The sequence below is a fragment of the Suricata suricatta genome, chromosome 3, assembly GCF_006229205.1.
Source record: "Suricata suricatta isolate VVHF042 chromosome 3, meerkat_22Aug2017_6uvM2_HiC, whole genome shotgun sequence".
Lineage (NCBI taxonomy): Eukaryota > Metazoa > Chordata > Mammalia > Carnivora > Herpestidae > Suricata > Suricata suricatta.
The window spans coordinates 130832099-130848826 of NC_043702.1; the positions used below are offsets into that span (position 1 = coordinate 130832099).

The 16728-nt window shown below is 40.0% G+C and overlaps 2 long non-coding RNA genes across 5 annotated transcripts in view; one reads left to right on the forward strand and one right to left on the reverse strand.

The window, feature by feature from the left end:
* The window catches only part of LOC115288137, a 294944-nt gene that overhangs the window by 276077 nt on the left and 2139 nt on the right, over positions 1-16728 (reverse strand). For 2 of the 3 annotated variants that reach the window (XR_003906825.1, XR_003906824.1), the window contains exon 1: positions 573-643. The exons of the other annotated variant lie outside the window; for it this stretch is intronic. This is a non-coding gene — a long non-coding RNA (uncharacterized LOC115288137). Of the gene's footprint in view, positions 1-572; positions 644-16728 lie in introns of those variants that run through there. 3 annotated transcript variants of the gene reach the window in all.
* The window catches only part of LOC115288138, a 12083-nt gene continuing 7296 nt past the window's right edge, over positions 11942-16728 (forward strand). The window contains exon 1 of one of the 2 annotated variants that reach the window (XR_003906828.1): positions 11942-12139. This is a non-coding gene — a long non-coding RNA (uncharacterized LOC115288138). Of the gene's footprint in view, positions 12140-15554; positions 16154-16728 lie in introns of those variants that run through there. The other variant, XR_003906827.1, reaches the window with a different exon arrangement.

Genomic DNA, 16728 nt, shown 5'->3' on the forward strand with positions numbered 1-16728 from the left:
AGTAGTTCTCAAATCTACAATAGTCCAAAACATAGTAAAAAATTCCATTCTATCAAGCTGGTCATTATTCATTCCCTACCTTAATGTTAAAAGAAATATTTTAATTTCATTCTCAACAACCAGTATAAAAAGATTAATCATATAAAAGATGTAAGGTCAAATCACTTGGTTTTTTAGAATCACCAAGTGAAATCCAATTCTGAACAGATGTATCAAGTTGCAGTTTTTATTTACCAAAATGTTGAAAGAATACTTTACTATATTTGCCATTTAAGTAATAATCATTATTCAATTTTTATGCTGTTTTAATTGCACCAGGCACTTCACATAAATTATCTCAGATATTCCTCAAAATAATTTGGGGGATAAATATCATTATCATATTTTAAAGATTAGGGAATGAAGGCTTAAGGAAATGAAATGTCGTAATGTTAAAGCCAGGCCTTGAAGTCACTTCTCTTCATTTCTGTGAGTGCAGAAGTGTCACAGATAGAAGGTGAGCAGCTGTTGAATTTAGGAGAATAAAAACTTGCTTGTTCTAGCACAATCAAGATAAGTGAGATTCTAGTTACCTAGTGACACTTTGGAATATCCATCAGGCACTCAATAGATGGTACCGATGGACAGCTGATGGATCAAGCCTGGAATTCCACAAGATCATTAACAAAAATAAGAACAGTTTGATTGTGTTAGCAATTATGTCTAGTAGGCAGAAAAGGCATAATTATCCTGGTCTTACAAAGGAGTGTTTACAGAAGCGCAAGGAGAGTAAATGATTTACAGAAGGTCACACAGCCAGTAAGTAAAGAAGCACGGACCTACATGTGGTCTTCCAAAACCAAGTCCAGTGTTCTTCCCACAGTACCACACAGCCTTCCCAAAAAGGGTGCTCTAATTCAGTGAGGGCCATTTACCTGTTTCATTTTGTTGCTTGGATTCTTAATGATGTACCAAGACTCTTGGACCTTCTTCCAATCCCAAATATTTTGTTAAATTATATTTTTGTGACTTTCAATATAGCCTTGAACTAGATGCAGCACCACTCTACCTGAAGGAGATGAACCCTTCTACCCACCAGAACCTTGTGCACAGTGAGGTAGTGATGTTATTAGTGCTTCAATATAACAGAGGGAGATAATCATTCACAGGGAGGCCTTGGAGTCTTTGGAAGGAATTCTGTAAATGCTTACTTAATAAGTAATTCAATAAACACAAACATAGTGATCTCTTCTGGTTTGGCCAGTGGTATACGGGTTAGGGAGTTTGAATCCCCAAGTGTATGTCATATGATCCAGTAGGTTATGAGAAAAAAACACTAAAATTTTTACATAATATTTTTGTCATCTTTTTAAATTTTCTATTTTGTTTCATAATTCATATGATATTTAACACGGTGTCTGTAAATAATTTATGAATAATATATAAATATAAATACATAAACATTAGTATAACATTATATAAAAGGTTTTATTAATGGGAGTTCATAGCGGCAACCAAGTGGCTCAGTCAGTTGAGCATCCAACTCTTGATTTCGGCTCAGGTCGTGGGATTGAGCCTCCTGCTGGGCTTTGTGCTGAACATGGAGCCTGCTTGGGATTCTCTCTCTCTTTTTTTCTCTCTCTCGCTCTGCCCCTCTCCCCAACTCATGCCCTCTCTCTCTTTCTCTAAAATTTAAATAAATAAATAAATAAATAAATAAATAAATAAATAAATAAATAAAATTTGGATCATAAAAAAATGGGAGTATATAGTAAAGAAATTTGGAAACTTCTAATCAAGATCAGTTCAGCTGCCTTGCCCTCTGTGAGCCCCACAAAGTTTCCAAAGTACCTCGTACAGTGGTTTTCAAATTTTAGTGGGCATAAGAATCATCTAGATTGCTTGTTCAGAATGCAGATTACAGGGCGCCTCAGTGATTCAGTTTATTAAGCATCTGACTTCAGCCTAGGTCATGATCTCATGGTTTGTGAATTTGAGCCCCACGTTGGGCTCTGTGCTATCAGCTCGAAGCCTGGAGCCTGCTTCAGATTCTGTGTCTCCCTCTCTCTCTGCCCTTCCCTGCTCATGTTCTGTCTCTCAAAAACAAATAAATGTTTAAAAAAAAATGCAGATTACAGGGTTTCATCCCTAGATATGCTGACTCAGTAGATCTGTGGCAGGATCCAAGAATCTGCATTTTTTACAAACAACCAGGTAATTCTGCTGCAAATGGCCCCAGGGAAAACATTACCTAACAAGGCTGCAGAGCCTGCAGGATCATGCCTTCTCCGACCCGCACCTTTCAGATATTTCAAAGTCATTTTGAAAACCAAGGGAATAAAAGTTTTAGGTAAGAATGAGTGCATATTGGTTGTGAGCTTAATGCCTTGAAGTAACAAATATATAATAATAATAGTAGTAACAATAATATAATCAGCTACCATTTCTTGAGCACCCACTTAGTAGATTATTTCTAATCATCACAATAATCCTACAAGATTGCTATCAAAAGCCTCATTTGACAGAAGAGGAAATGGGTCTCAGCAAGGTGAAGTAAGTTACTCAAGGCTTTCCTTTCCTTTTCCTGAAAGTTTAGAGGCCTAGAAGAAGAAACTTTCTTTACAATTTCCCAACAACCTATTCTCCCATTTGTGTGGGAGACAATTGGGTTTATGATCTTGATCCTTTATCCACACTCAAATTCACATGATTCAAAGGTTGCTGAGAATCACATTTCTGGCTTCTTCACTGCCAGTCAGTATCTTGGCTTTCTTCATGTAAATGATCATCTTCTGTCATATTAAAGCACTAATCACATCACTAGCTCATCGAGTGTAAACATTTTGTTATGAGCTTGGAAAAGTCCACAGATGGTTTATCTATACTGTACTCTATAATCTACCCACCACAAGGGTTAATTAAAGATGATGACTCTTTTCAATATAAACACTCAAATATTTATGTAGACTTTCACTTCTCATGCCCTCAACTTCCATCTTTAAAATGAAAGGTTTGGGCTAAACACTTGCTCAAATCTTTTTATTCTACATGTTTAAAAAAAGGATAATTTGGGGTGTCTGGGTGGCTTGGTTAGCTGAGCACCCAACTTTTGATCTCACCTCAAGCCATGATCTTAGGGTTCGAAGACTGAGCCCTAAGTCAGGTTCTGCACTGAGTGTGGAGCCTACATAAGATATTTTCTCTCTCTCTCCCCCCCCCCCTTTAACCATGCCCCACACTGCTCACATGCTCTCTCTCTCTCTCAAAAAAAAAAAAAAAAGATAATTTAGCAGTGCTTTCAGCAATGCATAACAGTCATTTATTTAAAAGGCTTCTCCTGATTTCAGTGCTATAGCCACCTCCCACCTTCCACGTCTTCCAGTGTGAACTCATTTCCTTCCCGTGTTAAGGCAAGTTGGTCAATCACCTTTGGGAAATCCATACTTTTAGAGGTATGAAGAAATGAAGCAAGTCAGTGGTACCAAGACTCTGTAAATCTCTGCGTTGGTGGTATAGTGGTGAGCACAGCTGCCTTCCAAGACTCTGTAAATCTCAAAAGTCCAAATCCAAAAGTCACACTAATTATAGCCCGACCTTCTCTCTCAGATTGCTGACTTTGAGGGCAGCTAATTGCCTTATCATCAAGACACTCAAGTAGGCCCACAGACAGCTTGAAGTCAGAATGAAAGGAACTGAGGTCTCCAAACAATAGCCATGTGAATGAGCCATTCTGAGCCAATGATGCACAATCTTGGAAATAGACCCTGGAGCCCTCAGTCAAGCCTTAAGATGACTGTAGCTCTACGGACCCTTATGCTGCAGCCTCATGTGAGACCATAAGCCAGAAATACCAGCTAAGCCATTCCCAAATTCCTGTCCCTCAGAAATCATGTCAGATAATAATGTTTGTTGCATTGGGCTTCCACACACACACCACAGCAGTAATACTTCTGGCATTTGCCCCTGAAATAGAGTACCCAAACCACCCCCTCAGAAATTTGCCCTGGAAGAAAATCTGGCCTGGACACCCAAACAATGTTTTATAATTGTATTTTGTAGACTCCTCCTATTTCATCAACCCCCAAATGGTTATCAAGAATTAACATACCTCTTCCTTGTCACTGCCCTCCTGGATCTAATCAGGAGAGGAATGGTAAGTGCTGGGGCAGCTGTGGGTATGGTCGTTAGCCAAATAACTCATTGTTAAGTGTTAGCCTCCCATATCAAATCATTCTGACCCTGATCTATCACCAAGCTTATATTAAAGTGGCTTACATCTACATGGAATCTACCCACAATAAAGACAATATGACCACTGATTTCCAACCTCTAGAACATTCTTAGAGTCTGCAAGGAATTTAGGCTGGCCTATGTGGTCTGTTCACATTCATGCTATTGGGCCATCATCTCTATCCTATTCTAAGATTCTGAGGAATTTACACAAACAGGTGCCAAAGATGAACCATGTATTTCGTTTTGGCCCAAAAGGAAGCAAGGAGATTCTAATTATTCAAACAAGGAATTAGTGAATCTTTGGAGCTTACTCTTTGTGACTGTAAATATGACCGGTAAGTTATTCGGCTGCTCCAAGATGCCAGTGTAATAAGATAAAAATCAGCCTTGTTTCTTCTGGCTCCATACGGGCCTGGGGGCATATCCTCACCACAGGGCTCATTCTCAGACTTCAAAGCAAATTCTATCATGAAGAAGTGATGCATTCAGGACTGAAGAATGAAGCTAAATATATGCTAGTATATAATAATGGTTGGAAAGATTTTTTTTAACTTCCTTTGTATGCTTTGCAAATCATAGGTTTTTAGTTTGAAATGTGTGCTGCCCACATGAAATGACCAAGATACAATCGAGTAGATGTTTTGATAGGGGATTCTCCTATCTCACTGTCCTTCATCTTAAAACAATTTGCTGAGTTTCAAAAATATGAGCATTCAGTGATTCATTATTGTTTAATTTCATTAACAAAAGGCAGTATATGAAATGACTTCTCTTATTTTTAGATTTTAATTTTTTTTAATGTTTATTTAGTTTTGAGACAGAGAGAGAGAGAACACGAGTTGGGGAGGGGCAGATGGAGAGGGAGACACAGAATCCAAAGCAGGCTCCTGACTCTGAACTGTCAGCACAGACCCCAATGCCAGGCTCAAACTCACGAATCATGAGACCATGACCTGAACTGAAGCCCAATGCTCAACCAACTGAGCCACCCAGGCATCCCTGTTTTTAAATTTTAATGGTTGTTTCTTTGTACCATGAAACTTCCTTAATGGCTGGAAGTGTGACATAGAGAAGCTGGGTTGCCTTCCTTTATCATGCTGTTGGCACCCATCTACACCATTCCAAACAGATTCAGGTTGAACCATTCTGCCCCTAACTAGCTATGAGCCACTGGACCTCAGTTTCCCCAATATTGGAAGTTTTGGACCACATGGTGTTTAAGTTTCCTTTCCACAGTAAGATTCTGAAATGCCTGCCCAAAATGTTAAAAAAAAAAAAAAAAGCTTGTGAAAAACTAACCCTTAAAATTACAGTTACAAAACTTACATAGGATAAAAACAGTCTAACCCAAGACACTTCTAGATAACCTTCCAACATGTCCTTTGATTGTCTGTGTTCTTTTAGAGAACACAGTCTCTTCCTTCCACTCTCAATCTCCCACTCTCCAAGAAAGAGCTTTCTCCCCCACTGGATTCCTTGGTTGAACAAATTTCAGGACAAACAGCTGAAAAAAAAGAACACTATAGCATTGCAATCCTTTATTACAGGAGTTTCTAATCTGCTCATAGCCATCCTAAAAGAACCATGAGAACAGAAGTGAATAATTGTACATCTCTAGTTCCTGTATATGTCGTCCTCCTCTATTCATCAAATATCTTGCCCTCCTTTGAAAATGTGACCCCGTGAACCCTATTCTAGCTTGCTGTGCTATTCATCGGAGGTCACAAACTGATGACCTGCAGATTTTATTCAGCCTACAGAGATGTTTTCTTCATTCTAAAAGGACCGACCATCCTGGTTTTCCCAGAACTCTCCCCATTTTAGCCCTGAAATACCCAGACAAATGAGGATGATTGATAGCCCAATTAAAATGTTGGCCTATTGGGCCCCTAGGTGGCTCAGTTGGTTAAGTGTCCAACTCTTGATTTCGGCTTAGGTCATGATCTCACACTTCGCGAAATCAAGCCCCGCATCAGACTCTGTGCTGACAGTATGGAGCCTACTTGGGATTCTCTCTCTCCATCTCTCTCTCTCTGCCCTTTCCCCACTTGTGCACCTACATGTGTTCGTTCTCTCTCTCTCTCTCTCTCAAAATAAAAAAGAAAATAAACATTAAAAAAATAAATATGTTGGCCCAAGAAGTTTGGGGCTTTTTTTCAGTTGCCAATTTTTCACAGAAAAATCATGATTTCTGGCTTCTCTTTAAAAAATGAAATGCCCTCTTTCATGACAACAGTCAACAGGAGCTGAGTAACTGCTGCCCCATTAGATAAGTCATGTTATTTTTAGGGTCCCACAGGCCTTGGCACTCCATACTACTCCCCCCTGCATGGGGCTGAACACCAGCCACTCATTACTACCCTGACTGGGCTGTTGTATTTCTTATGGTAAATTAGCAAGTGAAATGTTCCCTAGATCTACGTGTCTCTCAGAAGGGGCAAAATGAAAGACCTATCAACAGGAGAAAACATTCTTGTGTGTGGAAGTGAAGAATATTCCCACCTGTTAATAGACATGTCCCTCCACACCCAGTACACAGCCAACTGGACCCTCTAGGCATTTAAGTCCGGACACACATAGTACGTCCTGTCATTTCTAGTTGATGGCTGGTGGTACTCAGGAATTTGGCAGGATTTTCCAATGTGCTCAGGCTGCTAGCACCCCGGAAAACATTATTAAACCATGTCTTGAATATGTGATCCTTCGTGACAGGAACTCAATTTCCGTTGTTGCTTCTGCCTCATATAAAAATCAGATAAACCTTCTTTTCCTCACCAGGGATTTCTGGAGTTTCAGCCTCTCTAATTAATTTCTGTGCTTCATTAATCTTGAAGTCATCAAGGACTCTAGGCAAACACATATAACCTAGGGCTGGCAATCAATTTTAATATTCATTCACATGGGAATACTTATAAAATGGTCATCTCCTATACGAAACAAAAAAAAGGAATCTTTACATTCTTTTCTGTATTTGCGGGAAGTTAATCCTCATCTACAAATCTTGAACAAGGAACTAACCTGGAGAGAGTGGCCATTCTCAGCTTCACGCAGGCAGGGAATTATTTTATCATTTTAATCCCAGCAAACAGTACGTGCCTGGCCCATAGTAACCACTACAGCAGCATTAACAGAATAAATGAGTAAATGTGTGAGTGCATAAATAAATGTCGCAGAAGAAAGAGTAAGCTTTGGAGTTGGGGAGATACACAGTCAAACCGCAGATTGCAATCCCAGCTCTGCCTTTTTGTAGCCAGGTGTCTTTGAATAAGCAATTTCTCTGAGCCTCAGTGTCCACAGTAGCACAACAGAAATAATATCTACACCTCAAAGGGAAGCTATGGGGATTAAATGAGTGCTCAAGGCCTAGTATACAGAAGGTACTCAAAAAGAGTAGCTGTTGAAAAAGTCCTTCACACAAAAAATTGAAAGAATGGAAGACATTCTTAAGCTATCTTTAAGTGTGAAGTACTTAAAAGGAAGAATCTAAAAGTTGGAGAATTTTAAGTTTCCTAAATGTGATCAAATCATTCTTAAAAGCATACTCTAAAATTTCGCGCAGGTTTTTCTATGTTTCTGCATTTAGCTGAGCAAGGGATTGCCAGTAATCACTTCACACTGATTCTATTTAAAGTTATATTTTTAAGTGTGTAAAACAGATAAACCAATCACACCTATCACTGCAATGAGGCTTTAAATATTAGAAAGCATGCAGGTGTAAAGTTAAAAATAAAAAGAATCTGTGGGCTTTATTCTTCTAATAAAATGAATTCAATAATGCATATATATATTCACTGCCTTGTGTGAGATGGTTAATGTACACAGTATATTTTATAAAAATAGATTTATTCAAATAAATACACTCATGGATCTCAAATAATAAAGAAAAATCAAGTTGCTTAGCCAACACGAAAACTGCCAACCTGAGATTCTGTGCAATTTAAGCCTTTTCCATGACTTGGGTTTAACCACTGCCCTAACCTGGAAATAAATGTACATGGCGAGCTATGAAAGACATAGCTGAGCAGTCTCACACTTTTCGAGCTGTAAGGTATAAACAGGTCAGCCCTCCAGGAGATCTCGGATCATAGCTTTATTGAGCTTGGCTTGTCTGAGTCTGATGCTTAAGGATGGTGACGCTATTCACAGTCACAAACACGCTACCGCATCCTTGGGGAAAAGTAATTACTCCTGAAGTTGTGAACCCTATCCATGTACAAAAGACTCTCAACTATTTGGCCGGTTTTCAGTGTGACATTACTGCCCGGCAGATACAAACGTGAAGATTCATGGACTTTTTATCACTTGTCTCTCCACCCTACCTTACTTACCACCACACCTGGGTTATAGGTTGACTGGCCCTCAGCGTTGACTCACACCTCCTTCCAAAGTGCCTTCTTGTGTTTCTGAGACTGAAAAGTGAAAAGCTACATCTCCCAGACCTCCCAGCAGCCAAAGTTTTAGTTTTAACTGGTTCCACTAATGAGAAGTACTGGCACAAAAGCTGGAAGATCAATCGAGCTGGAGGACATTTTGCTCTGTCTTTTGGCCAGCGCTGAGGTGGCGGTATCCGGGTTTTCTGGGGCAGTTTCCTGATCGCGACAGCTCCTGATAGGGCTGATCTTCTCATGCTAGCTTTGTGATCCTGACAGTGATGGTTTGGTGTCAGAGCCAGCAGCTGGCATCTCAGCTGGTTCCACGGGAGAGAGGTCTCCTGAACAAAGAGCAGTCTCCCCCTTGGTGGTCCAGGCAGTATGTGGCTTTCCAGGTTGTTCTTGAAAGCTCAACCTGGAGGCTGTTTCTTCAGCCCTCTCAGGGGTTTTGTAAGCCATATGCTGTAGCTAATCCCTTTCTGCTTAAGCCAGCTAAAATGGATTCTATTCTTTGCAACAGACACTACCCTTAACTCCTAAATACTGAGAATCTACTCCGTGCTGAAATTGCCTGGGAAATAGGCTTATTCATTCAATCAGCACATAAACTATGGGCCTAGAACTGTTCTAACTATGGGGCTGCCATGATAAATAAGGCAGATAAGGGTGAGGGCTCAGAGAGCATTCTTTTAAGAAAGAAAGACAGAAATTCACCATGTAAACAAAGAATAATTCAAAATATATGAAACAAACAATTTCGGATATAAATGTAACAAAGAAACAAAATCACAGTAACATGATACAGAGTCACTCTGCAGGCAAGGAGAGTCATGTCGGATAGGGTGATCAGGGAAGGCTTGTCTGAGAAAGAGATATTTGAGTAGGGACTTGAGTAACAAGCTGGAGTCCACCATGTGATGACTTGTGGATACAGCTTTCCAGAAGCAGGAACTGAAAGAAAATGACAGGAAGATGAGAATGAGCTCAGGATGTACAAGAGGCAGAAGAAAGGCCAGGATGATTACAGCTTAATGAGGACAGAGGGACAGGTCAGGAGCCCATCTCATTTATTCATTCATTCATTAAATATTTGCTAAGCACTTACTAGGCATAGGGCTCTATTCAGGGTGCTCGAATTACCACAGCCAACAACAGAGACACAAATTCCTGTTCTCCTTAAGATTATATTCTAATGGTGGGAAAGGGAGGTAAATAAATAGGTAAATTATATATTGTATTAGATCAGTGTTTCTCAATCAGAGATGATTTTGCTCCCCAGGAGACATTTAGCAATTGGAGAAAATTTGGGTGGTCACAACTGGGAAGAAAACAAGAGGGTTGCTAGTATTTAGTGGGTAAGAAGCCAATGACACTGCTAAACACCCTACACAGAGCACAGAGCAACAAAGAATTATTCCAAAGTGCCAACAGTGCCAAGGTGCAGAAACCCTGTATTATGTGATGACAAGAATTATGGAGAAAAAAGGTAGAGAAAGGTGATAGGGAAAATCAGGGGGCAGGGCACAGAGGCAGTTCAGGGAAGAATGCAATAAGAATAAAACATTTGAACAAAAACCTGAAGGAAGCAAGGCAGTGTACCGTGAGGATGTCTACAGAAAGAACATCACAGGATAGGAAAGAGCAAATGCAAGGGCCTCTGGGACGAACACATTTGGAAAGCTCCAGGGTAGCAAGGAGAGTGATATGGTAGGGCCTAGGAAGCCATGGAAGAGAAGCAGAGATAAAATAAAAAAGGATACCAGAGTATCCTGAGTTTCTGCTTGTGCTCTGAGTGACCAAAAATCAATTACTAACTCAGATGGGTTAAAGAGCTTTGGGCAGAGCAGTGACACAATTTCTGACTTTGTTTGTAACTGGATCGCACTAGCTACTGTTTGGGAAATGATTCATAAGTGAACAAAAGCAGAAAGTGGGGAGACCAATTAGGTTGCACTTAGTGGATTGCGACAGAAAGAGAGGCGGTAAGGATGACAAGAAAACTGTAGCATGAGCAAGCAGAAGGTCTGAGTTGCTGTGGACTGTGATGGAGGAAGGCAGGGGGGTGGGGGCAATTTGGGAGGCAGGGAAGATCCGGCATTCCATGTTGTAACCTTGAGTCTGAGATATCTACTAGAAATCCAAATGAGAATGTCACCCATGGCAGAATATGAGCCTGGATTTTGGGAGAGAAACCTGAGCAGGATCTGTAAATCTATTGGAATCAATGAATAGATGGTATCCAAAGCCACAGGTGTACAAATCACTAAGGACCTGAGTACAGAGAGAAGTCTGAGGACTACAGAGCTAAGCAGGGCCACGTTACACTGAATATTTACCAAACTGCTAGACATATATAGTCCAATATTCTGCTAGAAAAAACAAGTTATAATTTTAAATAAGAATCCTGCTTATAAAACATACTTTTGTTTAACCTTCATATGTTCATCTTTCAAATCAGTTCTCAAAAGTAGAATATTGTCGCTATAAATTCCTTAAGCCTAAAAACATGACATTTAAAGCAACAGTATCGTAGGTTTCTGAAATTGTTAAAGAATTCCACATTTAGACCATAAAAATCACCTAATCTGAATCTGGAATATTAGAAATAGCAAAACTGAGACCCCACATGGCCAGGTCATAAACTAGTGGAACTTTAGAGTGCCATTTGCCCAAAGTCACATGGCTAATTAGGGGCACAACCAGAATAAGTAGCTTAATTTATTTCTTATTCCTATGTTCTTCCCAGTTTGCTGGGCTGAGAAGTCAACTCAAAACAAAGAAGAAACTCTTCTGGAATAATATCTCCAACTAAGGGAGAAATCTGATTTGTTTGCAAATATTTAATATTTACCAAACTCGTCCTATAAATAGTCCACAGCTTAAAGCAATGCACCTCTGTGTCTGTAGAAGAATAAAAGTCTACCTTGTGCACTGAATTCAATGACAAAACACCAGTGCTGCTTGGGGAAGGCAAAATAAGCCCTCTGGCAACTAGCCCTATTGCCCGAGCAGCTAGGAGAAAGGTAAGGAAGTGAGTCAACACAGGGATGTGAGTTGGTTAGCCCATGATTTTGTTTTTACCCTGCAATAAACAAGCCAACATTGAGAAAGCTGGTATTTATCCATGGTGGAATACCCCATGGGTGCTGCTGGCGCAACAGTAACAGAACTGAAAGTGTTTCTGTGCCTTGCCTACTCTCCCTTCCATTCTCCTCTCAAATGACACTCACAAATACATTTGTTTCCACGGAATGAAGTGAAGATTTCTGTGGCTCCCTTATACACAAAGGAATAGAAACATCAGAAGGGGAAGTGAGCTGGCCCAGTCACTTTATGAGTCAGTGGTGGAAGAGACGGCTTTCTATCCTGAGGGTTAGCCACTGACCATATCCCTCCTCCGTGCTCAGTAAGCAAACCCAGACACAGCAGAGCTGAGTCTGGACTAGCCCAGAGAAGGGGGAGACGAACAAAAGAGCTTACTTTGAGGCAGTGAGTAACCCAAATAGCACATCCAGGGAATGCAAATCAAAAACCCTCAGACTTCAAACCTCTGCTATGTGAGTATGCCAAGGCTCTCCCTCTCGGATAATCTTTGTATTCTATAGGACAAAATCTGGGCTACTTGCCTTTTGTGTTCCTTTTTTTGAAAATAGTTTTTTTCTGAATAAAAGTTCCTTTAAAAGTGTATCCTTTGGATATTTTTTTCAAAAATAAGTATGGTTTAAGGTTGCTTTCTGGAATTCTATTTACTTTCTTTATTCAGTAGAAGATCACTCTGGGGACAGGAAATCTGGTTTAGTAGGAACCTTCTGTTGAAAAAGAGAACGACTAACACCATCTTTGAAAAAAATCAAAGGGTGCACTAATCTACATTCCCAAAGCAAGTCCTTTAATGGAAAGCTCCCTCCTGCTGTCTTCTTGGAAATAGAGTCCTTAAGCAAGTAATCTAAATTCTACTGCATTATTTCCCCATGTGATAGAATTCTGCTTACTTTCTAGGCCATTCTTGGAAAAGTCTTTCCAAATTTTACCTACACTTTAAGACTTAGCTCACAGTCTCTTCTCTGAAATTTCCCTGATTATTCTTCCCAGGCAAAGTGTATCTCTGCCTAAATTCTTTCACTAAACTGAAATGTCCTTAAAGCCAGGATTCTATTCTTTATTCAACCCTGTACTCTTTCTTTAGTATCTAATATACACTTTTGCACAAAAGTAGGGAAATCTAGAAGGAAAAGTTTACTTGGCTACCACATTGAAGGGGATATTGCTAAAAGATTATAAATATGTGAGTGGAATATGTAAATATGCCTAGAAAGGCTACTACCAAAATATATATTTAGATACATTCAGCATCATGATAGGTGGTCGAGCAGGAAGTGGACAACTCTTGAGAGATGCTATAGAGGAGTTCTTAGGGCAGATGGGGAGGTGAGTCAGATGACCTTTAAAGCCTTTTCAACTCTAGATTTCATTTTTTACATTTTTAATGTTTTTTCTAATTTATTTTTGAGAGACACAGAGAGCGCGAGCAGGGAGGGGCATAAAAAGAGGGAGATACAGAATCTGAAGCAGGCTGCAGGCTCTGAGCTAGCTGTCAGCACAGAGCTTGATGCAGGGCTCGAATCCACAAATCGTGAGATCATGACCTGAGCCGAAGCCGGACGCTTAACTGACTGAGCCACCCAGTCACCCCTCAACTCTAGATTTCAAAAAGATTTTTAAAAAATTTTTTTAATTTCTTTATTTTATTCTAGAGAGAGAGCAAGAGTAGGGGAGAGGGGTGGGGGGAGAGAGTGAGAGAATCTTTTTTTTTTTATGTTTATTCTTTAGAGAGTCGGGGACAAAGCACAAGTGGGGGAGGGACAGAGAGAGAGAGGGAGACAGAATCTGAAACAGGCCCCAGGTTCTGAGCTATCAGCACAGAGCTTGACAGGGGGCTCAAACTCACAAACCTTGAGTTCATCACCTGAGCTGAAGTCAGATGCTTAGCCAACCAACTGAGCCACCCAGGCACCCCTAGAGAGAATCTAAAGCATGAGCCTCAGTTCCATGACCCTGGGATCATGACCTGAGCCAAAACCAAGAGTCAGACACTCAAGCAATTGAACCACCCAGGTGCCTCTTCAAAATATTTTTAAAAGGTTTTGCCTTAACTGAATATTACTATTTATTGTCCCCATGAACACTGCCTCTACCGCAGGCAACTCTCAAAGCTTTTCCAAAGAGCCTGATTAAAACACCCAGTTTATAGCTTCTAAGGAACATCCCAGGAGCTTCTAACTTCGATGTAATCCCATCCTCTCTTCTCTTGGTCATCAAAGAGGCCCATGGTTCAGGAAGTCTACAGAATGGTTGGAATCTAGACCCTTTAACTCTCAATCCCAGGTTCAGGAATTCAGGTTTATGTGCCAGTTTTGAACTCACTTGCTGGTGTGCTTGATTTCTGCAAACATAAGTCAGATCCAGAAGAGAGTCTAAGAATGATTATCCCAATATTTACCTTTGTAGCTCTTTCTTCTCTATCTTGTCAGTGGAGAATATTGAATGGACTTTGGTTATCACCATTCTTGCCCAATAACAAGTGCCAGATTAATGACACAGAGAAAAGGTGTCAGAAAAGGTAGATACATGCTCCTCAAATATGCCACATTTCCTGCTGATTAGCGCTCCTTGAGGTAATATCACTGTCTGGAATATATGCACAAAATACTGTTGAAAGAGCCTATGCCTAACACTTTGGAGTAAGTGGGATTTCAGGCATCCGTGGAGTTTAGAGACTAAGTTAGCAAGAGCACTTTATTGTTTCTGTCTATCTACCTGCCTGCTACATTCTTATCATTGCATATAGCATGTTGGTCCTTATGTGTTATAAATGCAAAAGTATATAAAGCAAACAGTTGAAGGGATGCAAATTAATCAGGACCCAAGTCACAATGTTATAATACAGCAAGCTATTTCTTTATCCTAATTATCGTTTTACTATTCTGAAAGAAAAATTGATAAAGCAAAAAAAAAATCCTAACAGACCTGTCACATATTTCTTTTTACCAGTCTACTTCACAACATAATTCTTTTGTAAGACTGACACAACTTTCCCCAGCTAGAGGTTATTCTTGTCAATATAAGGATAAACACCTATATAGTAAATCCTGAAGTATAATTATCACAAATTACTTAAAGTAATCTCAGCTAATGGAAAAACAAGTTCTCTGTGTGAAAATCATCTGTGGTGTTTTCAAGAGCTTCTTTGGCCTCAGTGGGAAAACAGGATCTGAGTATCTGCAGAAGGAGTAACAGTCCAAAACAACCATACCACCTCCTAGGGTAGGCAGCCCAACAAATGAAAGCAAGACCATTTCTGCTTCTAAAAAGACTTCTCCCTGTCTTTTTCCCTCCCTTCTTCTCACTGTCAAACACAAGAAGGTATGATGTTGATGCATTGTTTATTTATGAATATGATGAAAAATCATATCCTAAAAGGGTTGTAATGAGTATAGCAAAAAGGTTGAAACCCCATTATCAGGACTAAAGATTTATGTATATATGTATGTTTTTATTCATTCATTCCTTCACTTATTTATTTATTTTCTACATATTTCCAAACCCTCCCTGATAATCCTATAAATACCAGCTTTAGGCTTCTATAGCATAGCACATGGTAGTTATTTATTAAATAGTTGCCATGTTGAATTAAATCATATATCTACCAAATCTGGTTAATCAAACACTACGAATTCACTTTTTTTTTAATTTTTTTTAATGTTTGTTTATTTTTGAGAGACAGAGAGTGAGCAGGGATGGGCAGAGAGAGAAGACACACAGAATCTGAAGCAGGCTTCAGGCTCTGAGCTGTCAGTGCAGAGCCCAATGCGGGGCTCAAGCTCATGAACGGCGAGATCATGACCTGAGCCGAAGTCGGCCGCTTAACGAACTGAGGCACCCAGGCACCCACCAGAAATTCACTCTTATGCTGACCAAAAAAGAAAGAAGTCACGCATCTCACCTCAGATGCTATAAATCTGGTAAATTTATTCTGAGACAAGTGACCAGCATCAGATGAGTTACAGGACCCTCAATAACTCACTGGGAGGCTATAAAGGAGGAATACCATCCCCTCATTTTCCTGATGAAAATCACTGACCGCGGCATGGAAAAATCCCAAACTCAGCACCTCTGCTTTCTTTAACCAGTCATGCTGGCGTCCTGGCAGACCGATTTGGAAACCATGATTAATCCCCTGGTAAACAGAAAATAGGCTCTGGAGTCAAGAGAAGCCAAACCCGAGTCACCCTCTGGAGACTCTACTCTTAGCCAGTTTAACTCTACCTCCTCCTCCAGGAGCTGGCTAACTTGCCTGGTAATTTTTAGCAAACAGAAAGGTCTTTCCTTGGTGACAGAAGAGCCCAGTGAAACAGAGACTAAAGTGTCGCTGTCACTGACCACAAGCTGGTATAACCCACATATATGCAGCAGTTACCGTGTCCTGTACAGTTGACATGAAATTGGCTGGAACCCCAAGCTACATGGAACAGAAGACCCAATATCCTTCCCAATTTTTCCAGCAGTCAAAGGTAAGGAGGACAAGGTACCTGGTGGCTCTGACTTAATTTGGTCTGCCACCCACCTTTCCACTGCAGGAGAGCTAACATGGCTGTTGCATCATGCTAGACAAGACCCTGCTTCATTCACACACACCCCTCACTTCATGTGCTTTCCCAAGTATCACTGACTCAGGGCTCTGGATACAATTAACTTTTTTTTTTTTTGGTGACTTTATTTTTTTTTTTTTAGAATATAACACTATTTTTTTTAAATATGCAATTATTTTCCGTCATTTACAATACAGTAGTTACAATGACACTCCAAATGGATAAGCAAAGTAAAAAGTCAGAACCCCAACTTCTATTTCATGTAATTAGACTTATACAGAAATTAGAAGGTTAAGTAACAACTAGTTAATCACCTAATTTCACAGCTATCTGAAGTGGCAATCGTTATATAGCAGCTTATCTATGATACATTCAAGATAAATGATACAATTTGTTACTTGCCCATAAGCTAAAACACAGCCTGCTTAATACCTTTCCTTAAAGTCCACCTCTATACTATAATATACTTGAGGTCCATGCAAAAAAGTAGCTACCTT